General features: G+C 34.4%; 2 long non-coding RNA genes and 1 pseudogene across 3 annotated transcripts in view; 2 read left to right on the forward strand and 1 right to left on the reverse strand.

Moving 5' to 3' along the window:
- The window catches only part of LOC140632352 (uncharacterized), a 30,165-nt gene extending 25,147 nt beyond the window's left edge, over positions 1-5,018 (forward strand). The window contains exon 4 of one of the 2 annotated variants that reach the window (XR_012029876.1): positions 4,836-5,018. This is a non-coding gene — a long non-coding RNA (uncharacterized lncRNA). Of the gene's footprint in view, positions 1-652; positions 906-4,835 lie in introns of those variants that run through there. The other variant, XR_012029875.1, reaches the window with a different exon arrangement.
- A 7,039-nt stretch (positions 5,019-12,057) lies between these two features.
- Positions 12,058-13,976, reverse strand: LOC140632349 (phosphorylated adapter RNA export protein pseudogene; annotated as a pseudogene).
- A 5,249-nt stretch (positions 13,977-19,225) lies between these two features.
- Positions 19,226-22,568, forward strand: LOC140632350 (uncharacterized). Its single transcript, XR_012029874.1, has 3 exons — positions 19,226-20,707; positions 21,665-22,074; positions 22,165-22,568. It is a non-coding gene; the product is annotated as an uncharacterized lncRNA (long non-coding RNA).
- The last annotated feature ends 235 nt before the right edge of the window (positions 22,569-22,803 follow it).

Raw genomic sequence — 22,803 nt, forward strand, 5'->3', positions numbered from 1 at the left:
CAAAAAATGCATACGAATACTTAAAATTGATAAGTGCTATGAATGGCTGATATTTGATCATGTGAGAGTATAGAATAGTCAAATTTTCCTGAATAAAGTAAGCCAGAAAACACCTTTCCCAGAAATTAATGATTAATGATTGACTTGAAATCTATACAAAATAAGGAATAAGGCAAAAAGTAGATGAGAAGTTTTCCAGAGAACATCCATGTGCAGTTTACTTTACTGAGAGGAAACTGATGTTCTTGACAGGGATTAAAAACTATCTTTACAAATAATAAAGCTTAAGTCTAAATATGGAAAGCAAAAAGTAAGGAAAATCCCAACTCATCTCAAAGTATGCTTTTTTTTTTTTTTTTTTTTTTTAAAGTCAATATGGTCAGTTTTAAAGATGAAGTTAAATTTGGGAGGCAATGTTTCTTCTGGTAGTATGCATTTTATTTGTTTTACATCCATTTGATTTCAACTGTTCTTTTTGATGACAATGATAAAAATGCTAGTTAATAAAGGTAGCAAATCAGGTAAAACTTAGAAAAATTTTCGTTGTTAAACATTGATGCTCCTGTATTAATGCTCAGCGGGATTCTATAGGACTTGTATAGGGGATTGGATTTTAAGCATTTACTTTGCTCACAAGATTGTTTTTGGCAAGTTTCAGGTCATCCATAATCCAAGATGTAATATTGGAAGAGAAATCCACAAGTTGACTTTAAAGTCACTTGGAATAATTAACCTTCAGAAAAGTTTTTGACATTGATCCTATATGATAGTTGCTACCTGCAGAGAAGTCAACAGGGCTTGCCACTAAGAAGCACCTACTCCAACACAGCAAAGTCCAATGATCTGTTCCCATAAATGCTTCACTGGGTTTGTGCTACCTTACATAGCACTTTGAGGTGGCTGAATGAAGGACACTGAATAATAAAATTTACTTTATTCAATGGTTCAATTAATTTATGAATTAATCCAAGAAATGAATGAACTCCTTATTTTAATGTTTAATATTCACATTGAACATTTTTTCACTTCTCAAAGAAGTGAAAAATCCGTAAAAAAATTTCTTTTGCTATTAAGCCATAGATTGTCTGTAGAATCGGAAATACTCTGGACAAAATTTTAATTGGTGACTTTAAGCTGGTGGGCAAGAATTATTTGAGGATTGCTGGCAGCATCTTTCACATCATTTGATGCCCATGGGTTACAATGACAGACGAATTTCTTGTTCCAAGAGTAGCAAACTAGATTTGTTGCCAAGATCCCAGATGGCCCATACTTTTTTACAGTCAAAACTTTGCTTGGCAAAGAAACTTTTGATCAATTCAAAGATCTTCAATTGCCTTTGCAGTTTCCAAAAGGAGTTTACAAAAATAGGGAGTTTTTAATGTTGTTAGCATGCACACAATAAAGGAAAATCAAATGTTGGTTACACTGGGCAAAATCAGTACTTTCTTTGTTGAATGATGAAAGAAAATGGTGTCATTTCAATTTTACTATGCCCTGTGTCAAGTCTTAGAGAGAATGTCAGCAGACACATAATGGATGTTATAATTTATTAGAGGTTTGTTGCAATTTTCTTCCTCTGCTCTAAGCCACAAACTATATTAATTCATACACATTAGTCCACTAAAGTTCCACCTGCCAGAGGTCCTACTCTGACAAAGCAATAAGCAGTGCAGTGTAATTAAAGTCAAAGCTTTTCTGTTGGGGCAAATCCAGACTTTAGTACATTTCCAGCAATTCCAGACTGAGATGTTATCACTTCAAAAAGGATCCACGTTATCTAAAATATTTCTCAGCACGGAAAAGGTAGACTGCTCCTTCACCTTTTATTACTTTAGGCTCCTGTTATTAGGTGACCTGCTATAGAATAAGCTCCATAACTTCCATTCTTATGTGTTTTTATTAATTATAGTTCTCTAGAGAAACAGATTCTTATAGAATATATATACACACACTCCTTTCCAGATCTGAAGGCCTGAGAACCAAGACTGCTGAGGAAAGAAGACTGATGTCTTAGCTCACACAGTCAGCAGAAAGTGAATTCAACCTTTCTTTACTTTTTTGTTCTATTCAGGGTCTCAACAGATTGGATGATGCCCAACCAGATTGGGAAGGGCAATCTGCTTTACTCAGTCTACCAATTCAAATGCTAATCTCTTTTTGGAAGCACCTTCACAAAATAATATTCAACCAGATATGTGGGCATCCTGTGACCCAGTCAAGTTGACATATAAAATTGACTATCATAGTATTCTTTTACATTCAAAAAGCAAAGTAAAATTAAGTACATGCAAGTAATCATACCTTGCTTCCTGTCAGTTTTTACATTAAGTAAGACCCAAAGCATTAAAAATAAGATATAATCATAATGGCAAAGTGGCTTTCTTTAAATCCCATCAGGGCATGAGAACCCATATCATGTAAATAATGACAATTATGCATTATATGAGTATGCTTCCATGCTGTTCTCCACATGTTTAATCAGAAGAGAAATCATAATGACATGAGTTCACATAATCATTAGTATTTCATAAAGAAAATACACAAAGTAACAGAAAAGGAAAGAAAGCAGGAAAAAATCACTCCTGCATTAGTACTCCATGAAATCCATTTATGTTGATGCAGTTGAAATGTTAAGATCAAACTCCCATCCTTCCAGAGAAACAGATATCATCAGCTTGAAATTTTAAAAAGTCCCTTAAGATAAATTAATATAATCAATGATATATTCTGAATGTAGTACTTATTTCCCTATGGTATTTATAATTACTTCTCCTCTGGATATTCTGCTAACTTTTTAAGCCTTAATTGGCTAAACATGTTTGTGAAGTGCCTTATTATCAAACTCATTATTATTGTTGTCAAAGATGTGCCAAGCATTGTCCTAATTGCTATGTCAATCTCAATTTATATATACTTTTACATCTATATATACATTCACTGAAAGAAAAGGCAGATACTGTTATCTTCATTTAGAATTCTAAGGCCTCATCACTCAAAAGCCTTAGAGCCTTTCACCCTAACAGAGTTATTCACTTTCATAAGAATGTATATATTATGAATTATGGATAAATTTGTATTTTTTCATTGACATAGTTTCAGAGATTACAAATTTTTGTTTCTAAATAATTTTCTATTTATAGCATCTAATATCTCAAACATAATTTCCTTCTTATACTGACCCCTTTACATAAACTAATCATTGTTTTGTCACTTAATTAGGAAAATATTGAAGTAACCCAGATAATTCAATTTACCAGAAAATTCGCTGAATTTTTTGTTAGCTGGGAGTTTTAGAACTCAAAGTACTAAAACAGAAAAATAATTTTAATTTTAAAATTTTTGATAAAATTTCCAATAAGTGTAATAGTAAGTTGCAATTTTACATTACAATAGTAAGGTGAATTATTACATCAACCATAGTTACCATCTATGGTTTACTATGTCTAATTACTGTATTCACATATGTTATACATTATGCATATATAATTTGTATATATATGCATATATAAAATTTCATATATTCATTATATATAAATAATATACATAATAAATATACATATAGTATGCATACATTATGTAATATACATATACATATGTATAATAAACATAATATAAAATGTATATATACATAATAACATACATACCTTAATATCTTCTCAACCATCTATGAGGTAGACATCCTTTTTCAATTTATAGATGAGAGAATGAAACAACTTAGGCTTATAAATGTTATATAATATGTCCAAGATTATAGAAGTAATGAGCAAGTGGGTATTTGAAGCTGGATAAGACTGATTCAAAATTAGATACCTTCCTTACATATCACGCTACACTGTACTTTTGGTCCATGAAAAATATCTCTATTAATTAAAGGCCATATTCCTATCACAAAAAGTTATAGCCTAACAATGCTGTAATAAACATTTTCTTCAAAATTTAAGGATTTGATGGTGTCTCATTCTCAACAAATTTAAAGATTAGTCCCTATCTAACACATAGTTGTTTCTTTTGGATTGTTGTTGTTTGCCTTTGCTTTAAATTCTAAAAGAGAGAAAAAATAATTCTAACAGATTTTCATCTCTTCACTCAATAGGCAATTATTTAGGATTTATTACTTTCCTACCTAGACCCAAATCATTCAATGATGAACATTATGTACAAGTTCCCAGCCTCATAGAATTTATCATCTGAAGACAAACTATAAATATATTACAGTAGTATTTTCTTGTGTTGTGTCTTAATTTCCAAAAATGTGAATGTTGATAAAAAATGAATTTAATATTTCTACAAATTTAACTGTGTTAATCAGAAATTTACTGAGTTTGTCAGAGTCCACCTATTCATCAAAAATAAATTCTTTGGGATCCCTGGGTGACTCAGTGGTTTAGCGCCTGCCTGCTTCTCCCTCTACCTGTGTCTCTGCCTCTCTCTCTCTCTCTCTCTGTGTGTCTCTCGTGAATAAATAAATAAAATCTTAAAAAAAATTCTTAAATACTTTAACAAGTTCATCCTGATATTCTTAGTAATAGAGTTAGCTAGCAAATAAGCCCCTCTCAAAGTTAACATAAGTCATAGGTGACTGATTTTAAATTCCACTCACAATCATCTTTGCTTATATTATTATTCTTAAAAAGAAAAACCATTTATTAGTTTAGGTATCATATGCCTAATATTCTATTTTTTATAAAGTAAAAAGAATAAAATTTCATTTCTATTAGTTAATTATAATTGATGTTTATGTAGAGGGCATGTTTCTGTCTGCAAGTTTACCCCCAAAATACTCAACTACATTCACTAAAATATTCAGTGAAGTTGATGCTTTTTTCCCCCAGATCTTAGCATGAATGATTTGGCAAACAAATGATTACACACCCATGACTATGTAAAATGCTAAGCTGCTCTGTCAAATTCCTGCTAAATTTATAACCTGGAGCGTTCACGTGATTTTCAGAGAAACTCAACTTCAGTGCTGTATCTTAGGCATTAAAAAGAAGGCTTTGTGGCTTATAAAATGATAGGAGGTAAATTCAAAAATACTTCTTTTAAGGTTTATTTCCACTTTCTTTGATTTTTAGTTACTAAAAAACCATAAAGTTACCTGATCAACAACATAAATATATAGTTAACATTATAGTATGTTTAACCCAGGTGTTAAATAATGAACTTAGCATTGACTGGTTTGTAGTCAAGCTAACACGGGTCTCCTGACTTAATGTTGTACCTTTTTGAACCAGGGCTCATGTTGAGTTCAAATTTATTTTCAAAATTGTTGACATACTTTATTTGAAAAGCCATGACAGATAATGAAATAATTTCAAGTTATTCTGAAAATATGTTTTATTTGTAGGTCACTTTTGTTTTAGAAGATAAATGTATTACTTTTAATATCTCAAAATTGGATGATAGATAAGGGACAAACAAAATCAACCTTCAAGAACTATTTGCCTGTTAAAAAAAAAAAAGAACTATTTGCCTTTTTGCTATGTTGATAATAGACATTTCCAACTGCCTTTCTACTCATTCCAAGCATAGTTTCAGAATACAAGGCAGGATAGTACTGGAGGCTATACCAGTTCATCTTGCTGACATAACAGCTGAAACTTCTTTGAACATTTTTAAATAGATGATAGTTCTGAAACATCCTGCATGTTTGTCTTCTTTAATAGAGTCAACCTTTAGCAGGCAAATTTATGGGGAAGCCACAATTTATATTGGTCTTGCATCTTGTAGGTTTTCTCCAGCAAAACCTAGAATCAGGGTCCTAAATTTGGAGATGGTATTAGAAATCTTAAATCTTCATCTCTATGAAGAATCATGTCCTTTGATTTATGTGAGATTCAGTCAAACCACAAAAATGTGTTCTCCTTTTCAACACAAAACAACTCATATTTGTAGATCCATACTTTCTCTCCCTTTAGCATTTGCTTCTCTAAATTGAATGCATTCAGGTTCTTTGAGGTTCCTCATAGAATGTTCATTCTAGAGTTTTCATTCTTTTGGATGCTCTAATCTGAACACATTTGAAACTATTACTATCCTTTTAATTCGAGAGCTCCAAATATCCTGTACATCACTTTCTCAGGAACTATTTAGTAGGCTGTTAGTTAGAAAAAAAGTGAAACTATTATTACACTCAGGGAATTTTTGTCTTCAGCTACTCAAAATATATTTCCAATCACTTCCCACTTCACAAAGAGTCCCATTAAAAATATATATTTTTTTCTGCAAAGCCCCATGTAAATATGCATTTTGTCTGCTCATTTCTTTCCTCTTCCTTCTCTCTCCCCCTTTTTTTTTTCTCTCTTCTGTCTTTCTCTTCTCTCTCTCCTCTCTTTTTTCTCTCATTTTCTTTTTGCTACTCTTAGAGCTTGCATCCCGGTTTAATGTTTTTGTTTGTTTTTGTTTTTAAATGATGCATACCCTTCTCATAGCTACCCATAATTTCTGACCCTTCTGAGCTGGTGAATATCCTGAAGTTAACTTTCTCCCTCTGTGTCCTTTAGGGAACTCAACTATTTCCACAGGGCCAAGTGTTTATATATATATATATATTTTCCCCAATCACTCTTTTTTCAAGAATGAATGATTAACCTCAATCACTCATTCTTGAAAAACATATATTTTTCCCCAATCACTCTTTTTTCAAGAATGAATGATTAACCTCAATCACTCATTCTTGAAAAACAAGCCCTTCTCCTTGGCATTTCTGTATGACCAAACTCACTCCATGTAATCAGAGGAAACTAGGCAGAGAATCCTGTATTATTCTGAGGTATTCACAAAAAGTTTAATGTTAAATCAATTTCCCATTGTGCAGGCAAGTCAGAACACTTTTGAATGTTTTCCCGTTCTACATGCCCCCTTAATATTTTATAGATACCCAGATATCTAAAATAGCTCTTGGTGTGTGTGTGTGTGTGTGTGTGTGTGTGTGTGTGTGTGTGTGTAACAGATTTTTTCTTCGTTAGTAGAACTAAGTGGTTTCCAAACAGCAGACTGTGACCCACAAGTGGTGATTACAGCAACTTAATGGATCCTAAACAAATTTTAAATGAAGTAGAAAAGAAATGAAAGAAAATATGTGAGTACAGAATACATACTGCAGGTAAGTACAGATGTATATGTAAGTATGTCTGTGTTGTGATATCAAATGGATTTTAATAGTGTATCACAATGAGAAAAATATTTGAAAGCCACTGATTTTGGTAATTTCTTTGGAACATCCTTACTAATTTTGTTTGTCTCATTTCTATGTTTTTTTTGTAGTTCTTTAGGGACCTATATTATCCTCTGTAGTTTCAAAGTTAGACAATTTGGAAATTAAAGAGCAAGATGCTGAAATGATCAGCAAACATCTGGAGACATTCTGTCTGGAATATTCTAAAGTATATGCAATTCCAGAAAATATGGATTCCATAGTCCTCTATTTTCTGATACAAATCTTTTATAAATTTGTTTCACAATGTACTCCTATGAGATAATTATAAGATATCACATTGCTCATTTCTGTATAGAATTGACTTCATAAGAACAATACATTCATCCAAGTTCCCAACTGTTCTACCTTTCTCTCTTCAAACTAACTAGGACCTACCAGAGACCACTACTCTAAGGAGGGACCTATGAAGTAATGGTTTCACTTAAGAATAGCCTTGTATGGTGGCAGATGGTAGCTACACTTATGGTGAGCACAGCATAACATATAAACTTGCAAATCACTATGTTGTATACCTGAAACTAATATAACATTGTGTGTCAACTATACTCAAACAAACAAACAAATGAATGTGTTGCCCTGAGCTGCCTTTACATACTCAGAGGAAGCTCAACACTTCTCCTTCCACGGACACTCCTTCCACGGACAACACTCTAAGAATCTCCATACTCTGGAATGGTTCTTACCTCCTATCCAGAGAGAGGACGAGGTTTTCTTTCACTAATGTCTGAGGCTTGTCTTCTAGATTTTCATTTTTCTGCTGCAGAAATGACCTCTTCTCAAGATATTTGACAATGAAAAACTTCATTGCTTTTAAAAAAACCTCATTCCTGTCAATAGCCATACACAGAATTTTCTGACATTAGCACTTCTATTGGGCTTATTATTTAATCAGACTTAAATAATATTATGTATGGGACATAAAGAGTATAATTTAGGGAGACCAAAACAAGCTAATTTCAGTTTTTAAGCTTGCAAACATTTGAGGGTTTCTTAATCACTGTAGTTCACCCAATGACAGTCCACTAATATAGAATTCATGAGTTCTCTTGAGTAGTTAGCCTGATGTTTTCCTTCTATCAACTGACGAAAATAGGATTTGAGTCCTTTCTCTTTTCTTCTTAATAAATTTGGTCAGGAGTTTATCAATTTTATGAATTATTTCAAAGAACCAGCTCCTGGCTTCATTGATCTGTTCTGCTGTTTTTTGTTTGTTTGTTTGTTTGTTTCTATATCATTTATTTTTGCTCTAATCTTTATTATTTCCCTTCTTCTTTTGGTTCTATGCTTCATTTGTTGTTATTTTTCCAGCCCCTTTAGATGAAAGGTTAGGTTGCATATTTCAGGTTTTTCTTGCTTCTTGAGATACGCAACACATTTCTAACATTAGAGAAGAAAAGAAAAAGGACTCAAATAAATGAAATAATGAATGAGAAAGGAGAAATCATAACTAACACCGTAGAAATAGAAATGCTTATAAGAGAATATTATGAAAAATTATATGCTGACAAACTGCGCAATCTATAAAAAATGGATAAACTACTAGAAACATATAAAATACCAAACTGAAGCAGGGAAAAAAATAGAAAACTTGAACAGACTGATAGCAGATAAATTGAATCAGTAATCAAAAATCTCCCAACGAAAACAGTTCAGGGACAGATGGCTTCCCAGGGGAATTCTACCAAACATTTAAAGAATAGTTAATACCTATTCTTCTCAAATTATTCCAAAAAATAGAAACATAAGGAAAACTTCCAAACTCATTCTACAAGGCCAACATTACCTTGTTTCCAAAACCAAGCAAACACCCTACTAAAAAGAACTACAAGTCAATATCCTTGATGAACATGGATGCAAAAATTCTCAACAAAATACTAGCAAATAAAATCTAGCAGTATATTAAAAGAATAATTCACCATGACCAAGTGGGATTTATTCCTGGGTTGCAAAGGTGGTTCAATATTTGCAAATCAATCAACATGATATGCCATATTAATAAAAAGATAAGAACCATATGATCCTCTCAATAGATGCAGAAGAAGCATTTGACAAAGTATAGTATCTATTCTTGACAAAGAAGGTAGGAACAGAGGGAACATACGTCAATATCATAAAGGACATACACAGAAAACTCCACAGACTACAACATCTTTAATGTGGAAAAACAGAACTTTTCTTCTATGGTCAGGACCAGAAGGCACCCACTGTTATTTAATGTAGTACTGGAAGTCCTAGACTCAGTAATCAGAAACAAGAAGGAATAAAAGGTATCCAAATTGACAAGGAAGAAGTCAAACTTTTACCCTTTATTGATAGTAGCATAACACCCTATGTAAAAACCCCAAAGATTCCACACACACACATGCAAAAATTTCTAAAATTGATACACAAATTCAGTGAAGTTACAGGATACAAAAATCAACATACAGAAATCTGTTGCATTTCTATACACCAATAATGAAGCAGCAGAAAGAGAAATCAAGGAATTAATCCTATTTACAATTACCAAAACCATAAGATACCGAGGAATAAACTTAACCAAAGAGGCAAAAGATTGTATGTTGAAAAATAGACTTATGAAAGAAGTAGAAGAAGACGCAAAGAAATGGAAAAACATTCCATGCTCCATGGCCTGGTTGGGTAAGTGTCCGACTGTTTTTTGTTTTTTTTTTAAGATTTTATTTATTTATTCATGAGAGACACACAGAGAGAAAGAGACACAGAGAGAGGGAGAAGCAGGCTCCCCAAAGGGAGCCTGATGCAGGACTTGATCCCCAAAGTGTCTGACTCTTGGTTTCAGTTCAGGTCATTATCTCAGGGTCATGAGATTGAACCTCATGTCAGGACCTGCACTCAGTAGGGAGTCTGTTTGAAATTCTCTCTCTCCCTCTTCCTCTGCCCTCCACCCCTCACTGTCTCTCTAAAATAAATAAGTCTTTTTAAAAAACTAAACAACAACAACAAAAACATTCCATGCTCATGGATTGGAAGAACAACTGTTGCTAAAATGTCTATACTACCCACAGCAATCTATACATTTATTGTAATCCCTATGGGAATATCACTAGCATTTTTCACAGATCTAGAACAAATAATCCTAAAATTTGCATGGAATCACAAAAGACTCCAAATAGTAAAGTGCTTTTGAAAAGGAAAAGGGAAGCTGGAAGCATGCATCACAATTCTGGACTTTGAGTTATATTACAAAGCTGCAGTCATCAACAAGTAAGATACTGGCACAAAAACAGACACATATATCAATGGAACAGAATAGAAACCCCAGAAATGGACATACAACTGTATGGTCAGCTAATCTTTCAATAAAGCAGGAAAGAATATCCAATGGAAAAGAAGTCTTTTCAACAAAGGTGTTGGGAACACTATATAGCAACATTTAGAAGAATGAAACTGGACCACTTTCTTACACCATACACAAAAATAAATTCAAAATGGATGAAAAAGCGAAATGTGAGATAGGAAATAATCAAAATTCTAGAGAACACAGACAGCAACCTCTGGCATCTGCCAAAGCAATTTCTTACTAGACATGTCTCCTTAGGCAAGGGGAGACAAAGACAAAAATGGATTATTGGGACTTCATCAAGATAAAAATCTTCTGAACAGTGAAACAAACAATAAACAAAACTAAAAGATGTATCTGATAAGAGGCTAGTATCCAAAATGTATAAAGAATTTCTCAAACTCAACATCCAAAGAAACAAATAATTCAGTTAGAAAATGGGTAGAAGGGAAATGCAAATCAAAACTACAATGAGACATGTGTTCACACCACTTAGAATGTCTAAAATCATCAACTCAGGAAACAACAGATGTTGGTAAGGGTGTGCAGAAAGGGGAACCCTCCTACACTGTTGATGGGGTGCAAACTAGTGTAGTCACTATGGAAAAGGGTAAGGAGTTTCCTCAAAAAGTTAAAAATAGAACTACCCTATGACCTACCAATTGTACTACTAGGATTTACCCACAGTATACAAAAAATACTAATTTGGAGGGATATATGCACCCCAATGTTTAGAGCAGGATTATCGGGGCACTTGGGTGGTTGAGTGTCTGCCTTTGACTTGGGTTGTAATTCCAAGGCCCTGGGATCAAGTCCCACATCGGGCTCCCCGCAGGGAGCCTGCTTCTCCTTCTGCCTGTGTCTCTGCCTCTCTCTCTTTGTCTCTCATGAATAAAAAAAATCTTAAAAAAAGAACAGAATTATCAAAAATAGCTAAATTATCAAGAGAGCCCAGATATCCATTGAGAAGTGAATGGATAAAGAAGATGTGGAATACATATACAAGAATACTACTCTGTCATAAAAAGAATGAAATCTCACCATTTACAACAACATGGATGCAATTAGAGACTGTTATGCTAAGCAAAATCAGTCAGAGAAAGACAAATACCATATGATCTCATTCATATGTGGAATTTAAGAAACAAAACATATAAGTATATAGGGGAAAAGAGAGAGACAGAGGCAAACCATAATACAGACTCTTAACTATAGAGTTAAACTGAGTAAGGATGGCATTTGTGATGAGCACTGGGTGTTGTATGAAAGTGATGAGTCACTAAATTCTACACCTGAAACTAATATTAACATACACAGCATGTTAACTAACTGGAATTTAAATAAAACTTACTTGAAAGAAAGAAAAGAAATGTATTGCAAGAGAAAGGTAGTCTGATAAAACTTTTTTCTTAGCCTTTTTTATTTCCATCACATAAAATTTGTATTTAGTTGTTCAGGCACATTTATAGGGATTGGCTACTTGACAACATCTTTAAATGATACTGAAGAATATCAAACTTTTAATTTTAAATATTTTTTTTTTTTGGCAGATGTAACATTTTTAATACCCAACTTCCTTAACATAAGGTAAAACAAACAGTCTTAGGCAGGCAACCACTGTCAAGTTTTTAAACATCCATGGTAATTGCACAGGTATGGATCACATTCAACATTTAGTATATGATCGAATAATCAAAAAGAAGTAACAAACAAAGTTAAGAGCCAAAACTTCTTTGAAAAGCTTCCAATGTTAATTTACTTCTGGATAAGTGGTAAGAGCCATCAGTATAAAACTATTTTAATTTTTAGTCTCTGTCCTTAAAACTGCCTAAAAGTTCTTATTAGAACACAGAAAAACTAAATTTGAGCACATCTGTAATCTTAACAACTTATGTGTCTTATTAGGATCTTTTAATGGAATGTTTTGAAACCAATCATAATTCACTTGCGAGGATTAATCAGAAAAAGAGAATAAATTTTTGAATGGCATGTCATAATGACCTAGACAGAAATAATTATCAACTAGTAATAACTAACACATGCACAGACTGAGAAATGAAATTCTCTGCTATATTATAAAGTATTTTGTAAGACATGAGAAATATTTCTATCAATAACATTCATCGCCCCACAAATTCAACTTTAAACAAGACAACAGTTCTTTCTCTCCAGATTTTTATGTTTATCAGTGCAAAGTAAAACAAAGCAATCTCAGTAGAAATGGCTTATTACAAGGTAATTCTAGAAAGGCTTATTCCTCCAAATATACTAAAAGATGTCCAAATCATTAGAATGATCAACTTCAATGGCTTCTTCTGGGTCCAATTTTGTCTCCCCGTGGCCTTCCTGCGGCTCGTCCAGAGAGGCCAGGGCCTCATTCGTATCACTCGCGAAAGTTTCTCGTGATGTATCATCATCTTCTTGAAAATTTAGATTTTTAATAGCTTGTTTCATCTTTTTTCCCCAACACTTGTGTTCTCCGCTTTCTAGCAGCCTTTTTATTTTCATACTCCTTTTGATTTTCAATGTAGAAAATGTCCTTAATTTGTTCCTCGCTAATACTAGGAGTATTTTTCAGGAGATTCAGGAAAACTCCACCTGGTGTTCTTCTTCGACTACCATTCATTATAAAAAGGCCACCATTTTGTTCAACTTCAGCAGTTTCCATCAGAAGTTCAATCGCCTTTTTGTTCCCAATTATCCTCACTACTCGTGCTATCAGATCTTTCTTTGGTTCCTGCAACCTGAAAGAAATTTCATCAGCCACTTTCTCTTGCGCATCATCCTCTGTGATCTCATAGCGGCCTTTATAGTTCATTTCTAGTCTGTCCCCTAGTCTGTCTTTGACAGGTCGTTTCCGTTTGAGATGACCTTGCCCATTTTCCTCTTCCTTTGATCCCATTTTTTTGCCACCATGCATATATTCATCCAGCTCTTTGTATGTTCTTGAGATTCCCTCTTAAGTTTCTTAGCAAGCAAATAATTGTAAGTCTCAGATTGTCTGCTTTTGTCAATAGTACCCTCCATTCCCAAGATACCAAGTTCAGTAGCCACTGCATCTTGATTCTGTTCTTGTAGCACAGCACCCCATATATTGTTAACTTTCTTTCCTCCAGGAACAAGAGGTTTCTGGCTGCTCTGGCCAAACTGAAAAGGCTCTGGCTTTGGAGGAGGGTTAAAACATTTCTGTCGCTTGCGCTTCCAAAGGGAGCTATCATCATCTGAATCAGAAAAACTCTCTTCACTTGAATCCACGCTTTTAACAGTTCGATAATGGGATACCGGTACACATGGTGTTGCAGTACCCTGGAAGGGTCTCACGGTGCTGTCCCCACCTAGTGTTTTCGGCACCTGCAGCGGCCGGTCGCTCGGTGCGACCGTCGTGTCGGAGTCCGAGTCGGAAAGCTGCCCATCTTCCATGTCGCCGGCGTCCTGCACCATCTTCCCGCGGCGTGGCGCCAATTTTAAATATTTTTAAACGGTAAAAATGGCCAGGGAATACATCTAAAATGAATTACCTAGGATTTTGGTCTTGATTTTTCACAACCCAGTAAATCAATGAAATAGCTGTTAAGATTTACAAAGAAGTTATGGATCTAATCAACTACAAATTATCTGTGTTGTAAAGAATCAAAGAAATAACATGGGTTAATGGAACCCCCAGGAAATCCAAAAGCCACATTTTAGCCAACAAATTCATGTCAACTGCTAAGAGGTAGCCAGGATGATTGATTCAATATTGATTTCCTTTTCCTTACTCTAAAAATGGTATAGATGTTTGAGAATATATAGAAGGAAAAAATCCAAAAAGACCTTTCATGACAATATGCATGTATATATACACACATGCACTTGATACACACATTTTTGTGGGAGTAGGTTCTTGTACTTTAAATTGGCTATCGTATATAAATAAGTACACTCTCAGCATGAAAGTTTGGCAATGGTATTAAAATTTTAGCATGTTTCACACTTTCTTTCAACCAGTAAATCTATATCTAGAACATATGTTAAAGAAATCATCATGGTGTGGGTGAAAATCTAGCAACAACAACAACAAAATTACAGCATCTGTACCTTCCATGAACACAGAACATATATCAGTTTTGTTTATCATTGTAGTTCCAAAACCTTATAGGGTAACTGAAAAACATTCAGCTGACAGTTCAACATAGATTTTATGTTACATATATATACATATATATGAACAGAAAAATGACATCAAAAGAATCAGATTTATTCAGAATCAATGGTATTAAATATTGAAGATATTAGAGAATAAAAGAGCCAAAATAAAAATCATGGATAAAATGTAGCAGAAACTTTTTCAAACAAAAATGGCACATTGCAACATATGTCTAATAGAATTTCTAAAAAGAGACAACAGATTATAAGCTAAAGTCAATATTTAAGAGGATAATAATTATAATTACCCAAAATTGATGGAAAACAAGAGAGGAGAATTATTAAGAACCAATCCACACAAAGACACAATGTAGTGAAACTTCAGAACCACAAAAGCAAATAATATAATTGTTGAAGAATCAGAAAGAGAAAAGAATGAATAATTTCTTCAGTGTTAAAAAATGGAAAGAAAATACATATATAAAAAAGGTGACATACAATTTTACATATAATACATTTGAAAATTTAGACAACAAATACCAAAACTAAAGAAGGAAAAAAAATGAATAAACTAACCATTGAACAATGTGAATCCATAGCTGAAAATCAACCCATGATATCAATAATACCAGATCTAACTAGATTTACAGAAAATTCTTCCAAATTTCAAAAGAAAGAATAATTTGTATCTCAAACTAAATATTAGGGAGAATAGGAAAATGGAAAATATTTCCAAATCGTTTTATGAGGCAGGAATAAAACCGATGCCAAAGTAAGGCAAGAATGGTATGAAGAATAAAGTTATATTCATTCTTATCTGTAACATCAACACATAATTCCTAGAGTAAAAAAAAATTTAATTATATGATTATCTCAGTAGATGCAGAAAACAATCATTTTATAAAATTCAAACCAGTCATCATAACCATTCTTTTAAAACTAAGAACTGAGGACATTTTTAATCTGATCAAGGGTTCATCAGATACTTCTTGCCCTCATACCCTTCAGCCTCCTTTAACTTTGTCAACTACTGAACTATCTAGGTTTTTGAAGATCTAACTTGATAACAACTCTTCTCATCTTCAATTAATATTTCTTATCTTCTGTCCCGAGTTTCTCTGATGTCACGGGTTAAACATTTATGAGAACCTACCTAGCCCTAACATATCTGAATTTGGGGATTGCTGAATCATAGGGTGATTCTATCTTTAATTTTCTGAGGAATCACCATAGTGTTTTTCACAGTGGCTGCATAAATTTACATTCCTACCAGCAGTGCACAAGGGTTCCCTTTGCTCCTCATCCTCACCAGCATTTGTTGTCTATTGCCATTTGGACACCAGCCATTCTAAGAGCTATAAAGTGTCATCTCATTGTGGTTTTGATTTGCATTTCCCTGATGATTAGTGATGTTGAGCAACTTTTCATATACCTTTTGGTCACTTGTGTGCCTTCTTTGGAATAATGTCTATTCATTTCCTTTGCCATTTTTAAACTAGATTATTTTGGAGGGTTTTTTTTTTTGTTGTTGTTGTTGTTTTACTATTGAGTTGTAGGAGTAATTCATATACGTTAGATATTAACACCTTATCAGATATATAGCTTGTGAATATATAGCTTTATCCCACTGTGTATGTTGCCTTTTCAATATATTGTTTGCTTTGGGGTGCAGAAACTCTATGTTTATGTTGTCCCACTTATTTTACCTTTTGTTACCTATGCTTTGTGTGGCTTATCCAAGAAATCATTGATGAGACCAATGTCAAAGATCCTTTTCCTTACATATTTTTTTCTAGTTTTATGGTTTTAGGTCTTATATTTGAGCCATTTATCCATTCTAATTTAATTTTTGTGAGTGGCATAAGGGTCCAGTTTTATTGGTTCACATGTGGATAACCAGTTCTCCCCATTGTGTGTTCTTAGCAATACTATCAAAAACTAGTTGTGTGGGTTTATGTCTGAACTTTCTATTTTGTTCCATTGGTGCATGTCTTTATTTTTTTAAATGTCAATGCTATACTGTTTTGATTACTATAGCTTTGTAATATACCTTAAAATCCAGAAGTGTGATGCCTCCAGTTTTGTTCTTTCTCAGGACCGCTTTGGCTATTTAGGGTCCTTTGTAGTTCCATACAAATGTTGGAATAATTTTCTTTCTATTCCCATGAAAAATGACATTGGGATTTTCATAGGTATTGCACTGAATCTACAGATTAATTTGAGTACTATGGATATTTTCACAAAATAAACTCCAATCGAGGAACACAGGATATCTTTCACTTATTTTGTATTCTTCAATCTCTTTCATCAGTGTCTTATAGTTTTCATTGTACAGGTCTTTCAAGCCCTTGGTTAAATTTATACCTAAGCATTTTATTGTTTTTGATAGTGTAAATGATTTAAATACTGTTTTCAATATTGTAAATACTGCTTTCTTACTTTCTTTTTCAGATAGTTTCTTATTACTGTATAAAAATGCAACTAAGTTCTGTATACTGAAACTTTACTGAGTTCCTTTATTAGTTGTTAGCTTATTCATTATTTACTAATCCATATTTATAACTTTTTTTTAGTGGAGTTTTAGTTTTCTGTATATAAGATCAATGACAATTTTATTGGGTAATGTATTCTTATTTGGATTTTTTTTCTTTGAGCACTCTGAATATATATCATTACATTGTCTTGTGGCCTGCAAGGCTTCTGCTGAGAAATTAGCTTATGGCCTTATTGGGATTCTCTTATATGTGATGAGTCCTTTTTCTCTCTTGTTTTTTTGTTTTTTTTTTTCAAAATTCTTCCCTTGTCTTTGATTTTTGAGAGCTTGATTATAATGTATCTTTGTGAAGATCTCTTTGGCTTATATAGCAACAGCTCCAACTCTGGGAATTAAAAGCAATGGGGCAACCTCAGGCAACTCCATCATCTGGGATCAGCATTGATACACATTGTAGAAGACACTGGTCTTCTGCAAATCTCTATTTAGGTGGGATATGTTGGGATATTGGGATTCTCCTACTCTTTCTTCTGTATGGTAAAATTTGTCTGGGAGATCCTTGTGCTGAGATGCTCTGAACTGGGAGATGGTGTGAACAGGTGAAATGCTTCTGGTACTTTTCTATGAGGTCATCCTCAGTCTTTGAGCTCTTCAGGATTTTTTGTTGCTTCTTCTTTATAGACCAAAGTTTTCTATGAGCTATTTTTCTTAATTTGTAGTTTTTTATTTATTGTATTTGTTGCTTTTGCAGAAAAGTTGAACAAAAGGACTTCCTAAACTGCTGTTTTTATTACCTCCTAATCCTCCATTTACTTTGAGAAATTTTTGAAAATTAGAAATAAGATTGTGTATAAATAGGTAAAAAAGTGAATCAAAATTTGTAGAAGAATTTCAAAGCCCAAAGCCAAATTCTATAAAAAGGAGGAAACCATAATGCATCCAACTCAGTGATCATTTAAGTAACACCTTCAGAATAGTCAGGTTTAACAAGCAATTTCCCCTACTAGGATAAACACAAAGAAGCATTTTTCATTACCCACAGGCTAAAGTAGTGGGTTGAAAACTGTGTCTGCATCCGTTTGGTTGTACTCTATGCCTTTTGACCCAGAGGAATGATGCAGAACCACAATACCTATGATTAAAACCATCAGAGCACACCTCCCAATAATACATTCTGTTCTCAATCACCAGAGATGGGCTTTGGGAACAGAAACTAAAACCAGATGCAGGAGAAGTGGAATCTCAAATAAAAAGGTGACAATATCAGCAGAAATAAAAATTAATTTTCAGGGGAGAAAATAAAAATAGGAACAGGAGATATCTGATTCACAAAAGAACAAGGAAGGTTTGAAAAAAGTGTTGCTAGAGCAAAACAACAACAGAAAATTTGAGAAGACATGTAGTTTCAATGAAATAAGAGGATACTGAAGCAGTAAAATAAAAGTGAATATTATTTGTATTATGTCATTAGTTGCTTATTTATTACTTGTTACTTTAAAATGCAGTTAGATATAGTAACATTAAAATATGTTAATTAAAGTAAAAACTCAATAGATAGACTACAGCCCATTGGTTATAAAGAGAATTCGTGATCTTGAAGACTGAGTCCAGGAAATCTTTCAGGGAAAAAGAAAATCATCAAATAAATAGGAATCTGAAAAGTAACAGAAACTTAAGAATGCTTGAGTCTAAAAGTTTCAACATCATCTGGTATACCAGAAGGAAAGGCCAAGAATAAAGAGGAGGATAAGATTATTGGTTGCTTTCTCCATTTCAACTCCAAAGAGACTATAGCAGCTAAACAAAACAAAATGACAACAGGAAGAAAGAGGAAAGAAAGAAGGAAGGAAGGAAGGAAGGAAGGAAGGATGGAAGGAAGGAAGGAAGGAAGGAAGGAAGGAAGGAAGGAAGGAAGGAAGAAAGAAAAAAGAGAAAGAAAACAAAAGAAAAAAAGAAAAGAAAGAAAAGAAAAGAAAAGAAAAAAGAAAGAAAAGAAAGAAAGAAAGAAAACAAACCTAAACCAAAAATGAAAAAAAAAAAAAAAACAACATTGAGTGCCTTTCTGCTTCTGGATGCCGCCGAGTAAGCATCCTTAAAGTCTCCCCTCCCACTGCCATCATGTCTAAGTCAGAGTCTCCCAAAGAGCCTGAGCAGTTGTAGAAGCTCTTCATTGGAGGTTTGAGCTTTGAAACAACTGATGAGAGTCTGAGGAGCCATTTTGAGCAATGGGGAACACTTACAGACTACGTGGTAATGAGAGATCCAAACACCAAGTGCTCCAGGCTTTGGAGCAATGGGGGAGGTGGATGCAGCCATGAATTCAAGGCCACACAAGGTGGATGGAAGAGTTGTGGAACCAAAGACGGCTGTCTCAAGAGAAGATTCTCAAACACCTGGTGCCCAATTAACTGTGAAAAAGATTTTTGTTTGTGGCATTAAGGAAGACACTGAAGAATATCATCTAAGAAATTATTTTGAACAGTATGGGAAAATTGAAGTGATCAAGATCATAACTGGCCGAGGCAGTAGCAAAAAGAGAGTTTTTTTTTTTTTTAATAAAAAGAGGTTTTGCTTTTGTGACATTTGATGACCATGACTCTGTAGACAAGATTGTCATTCAAAAATACCATACTGCAAATGGCCACAACTGTGAAGTAAGGAAAGCCCTATCGAAGCAAGAGATGGCTAGTACTTCGTCCAACCAAAGAGGCTGAAGTGGTTCTGGAAACTTTGGTGGTGGTCATGGAGGTGGTTTTGGTGGGAATGACAACTTTGGTCATGGAGGGAACTTCAGTGGTTGAGGTGGCTTCGGTGGCAGTTGAGGTGATGGTGGATATGGCGGCAGTGGAGATGGCTATAACGGATTTGGTAATGATGGAAGCAACTTTGGAGGTCGCGGAAGTTATAACGATTTTGGCAATTACAATAATCAATCCTCAAATTTTGGACCCATGAAAGGAGGACATTTTGGAGGCAGAAGCTCTGGCCCCTATGGCGGTGGAGATCAATACTTTGCCAAACCAGGAAACCAAGGAGGCTATGGTGGTTCCAGCAGCAGCAGCTATGGCAGTGGCAGAAGGTTTTAGTTACTGCCAGGAAACAAAGCTTAGCAGGAGAGGAGAGCCAGATAAGTGATAGGGAAGCTACAGGTTACAACAGATTTGTGAACTCAGCCAAGCACAGTGATGGCAGGCCTACCTGCTATAAAGAAGACATGTTTTAGACAATACTCATGTGTATGGGCAAAAAACTTGAGGACTATATTTGTGACTAATTGTATAACAGGTTATTTTAGTTTCTGTTCTGTGGAAAGTGTAAAGCATTCCAACAAAGGGTTTTAATGTAGATTTTTTTTTTTTTGCACCCATGCTGTTGATTGCTAAATGTAAAAGTCTGATCATGATGCTGAATAAATGTGTCTTTAAAAAAAGAAAGAAAGAAAGAAAAAACATTGAGCTATGGATCTACAGAGCTTAAGAAAAGAATGAAAATCATGGAGGAAGTTGTGCTCCAATAGAAAAGGACCATCAATTGGAACACAGGAAATCAGAGAATCAACTGTTGAGTGAGGCCTTTCTTTTAATTTTTTAAATTATGTAAAGATACACAAAGCTAGAAAAAAGTTTATAAGCCGCTTTGTTTTTCAAATTTTAACTATTTTGTTTCATAAACTGTCCACATACAGTTTTAGAATTTTTTCTAGAAAAGAAAAATCCTTTCTTTTTATTCTTATACTATAGTATAAATCTTGAATTGATAAACATTTTCTTTCATTACAGTGCCATTACCACACATAACAAAATAATTATAGTTCTTTTGGTATCATTAAATAGCCAGTCCATATTCAAATTACTATACTGTCACAAAACTTTGAATCACTTTTTAAAAATCAGGTTCTAAACAATTTCAACATTGCATTTGAATGTCATATCGCAAAATTTAATTTTTGTTTTGAGGTCGTTATAAATTCATAGCCAATTATACAAAATAATACAGAGAGAAGTGGGTGAGTCAAAAGGGCAACATGGGTGATCTTTATGGTGATGAAAATGTTCTGTATCGGGATCCCTGGGTGGCGCAGCGGTTTGGCGCCTGCCTTTAGCCCAGGGTGCGATCCTGGAGACCCGGGATCGAATCTCACGTCGGGCTCCCGTGCATGGAGCCTGCTTCTCCCTCTGCCTGTGTCTCTGCCTCTCTCTCTCTGTGACTATCATAAAAAAAAAATGTTCTGTATCTTGATTGTATCTAATGTCAGAATTCTGGTTGTGATACTACAGATTTGCAAAATGTTCCCAGTTGTGGAAACTTTATTATTTGGCGTAACTGAAAGTGCTCTCTATTATTTTTTCAAGATTGCTTTAGCTATTTTAATTCATTTACACACAGGGAACTTGACTTTGACATTCCTGAGCTATTGAAAAAATGCCAGGATCTAACTTTTTTTAGACCTATTACATGGAAAAAATATTCCAATTAACACAGGAAAAATAACCCAACTAACAAAGATTTCTGTAATTCACAGAAAGTACAAAGTCTAAATGAACATGAGTTCATATGGCTGAAGATTTTATTCCTCATTCCAAAGAACAATCTCCCCCACCTCCCTGCCACAGTGGAAGGAACCTATAGCAGACCCCTCAAGGAGTTTGTTGAAGCCTGTTTGAATAAGGAGCCAAGCTTTAGATCCACTGCTAAGGAGTTACTGAAGCACAAGTTTATAATACCTAATGCAAAGAAAGCATCCTATTTGACTGAGCTCATCAACAGGTACAATAGATGGAAGGTTGAGCAGATCCACGAAGACCCTGGCTCTGAAGACTCAGACACAGAAACAGATGCAGACAGCCAAGCATCCAGAGGCAGCAACTCTGGGGACTGGATTTTCACTATCCAAGAGAAAGATCCAAAGAGTCCTGAGAATGGAGCTCTTCAGTTAAGACTTATAAAATAATAGGATGAAAGGCATTCCAAATAGTCCTTTCTCTCAGTGTTTATCTACAATTATTTCTCCTTTGTTTGCAGAGCTGAAGGAGAAGACCCAGGCATATGGAGATAACTTGGGGTCCATAGAAGAACTGTGAGGGGCCATCTATCTGGCAGAAGAGGCCTGCCCCAGGATCTCAGACATCATGGTGACCCAGCTGATGCAGTGGCTGCAGAGATATTCTCTAAGTGGTGGAGGAACTTCATCCCACTGAAATTTCTTTGGCATTTGGGGTTTTTTCTTTTCTTTCTTCTTCATCCTCCTCCCCTGAAAAAGTCAATGAGAGAGAGCCTTTGCTGACCTTGCTGCAGTTGTGTGCCATCCAGGGGACCCCCCCCAACCCCCAGCCATGGGTGCCCACTGTCCAGAAACACACAGGCCCTTCTTCACTAGCTTTACCAGACACAGCCACTCAGTAGGGTGGGAAAGGTCAGCTCCTGCAAGCAATCATTTTCTTTTCTTGTTTTTTTTTTCTTGTTTTTTTTTTTTAATTTTAGGCATACTGATATATAACCTGAGAAAAATTGTCAGCAAAGTAATTATGGTGTTGGGAAAACAACAGGTTAAATACATCAGACGACATGAGGATAGAAAAATAGACCTACAAATATACGAGAACTTGACACACAACAAAGATAAGATAAAAAAATCAGTTCTGGAACAAGATGGCACAGATT

This window comes from Canis lupus, chromosome 4 (genome assembly GCF_048164855.1).
Source record: "Canis lupus baileyi chromosome 4, mCanLup2.hap1, whole genome shotgun sequence".
In the NCBI taxonomy this organism is placed as follows: Eukaryota; Metazoa; Chordata; class Mammalia; order Carnivora; family Canidae; genus Canis; species Canis lupus.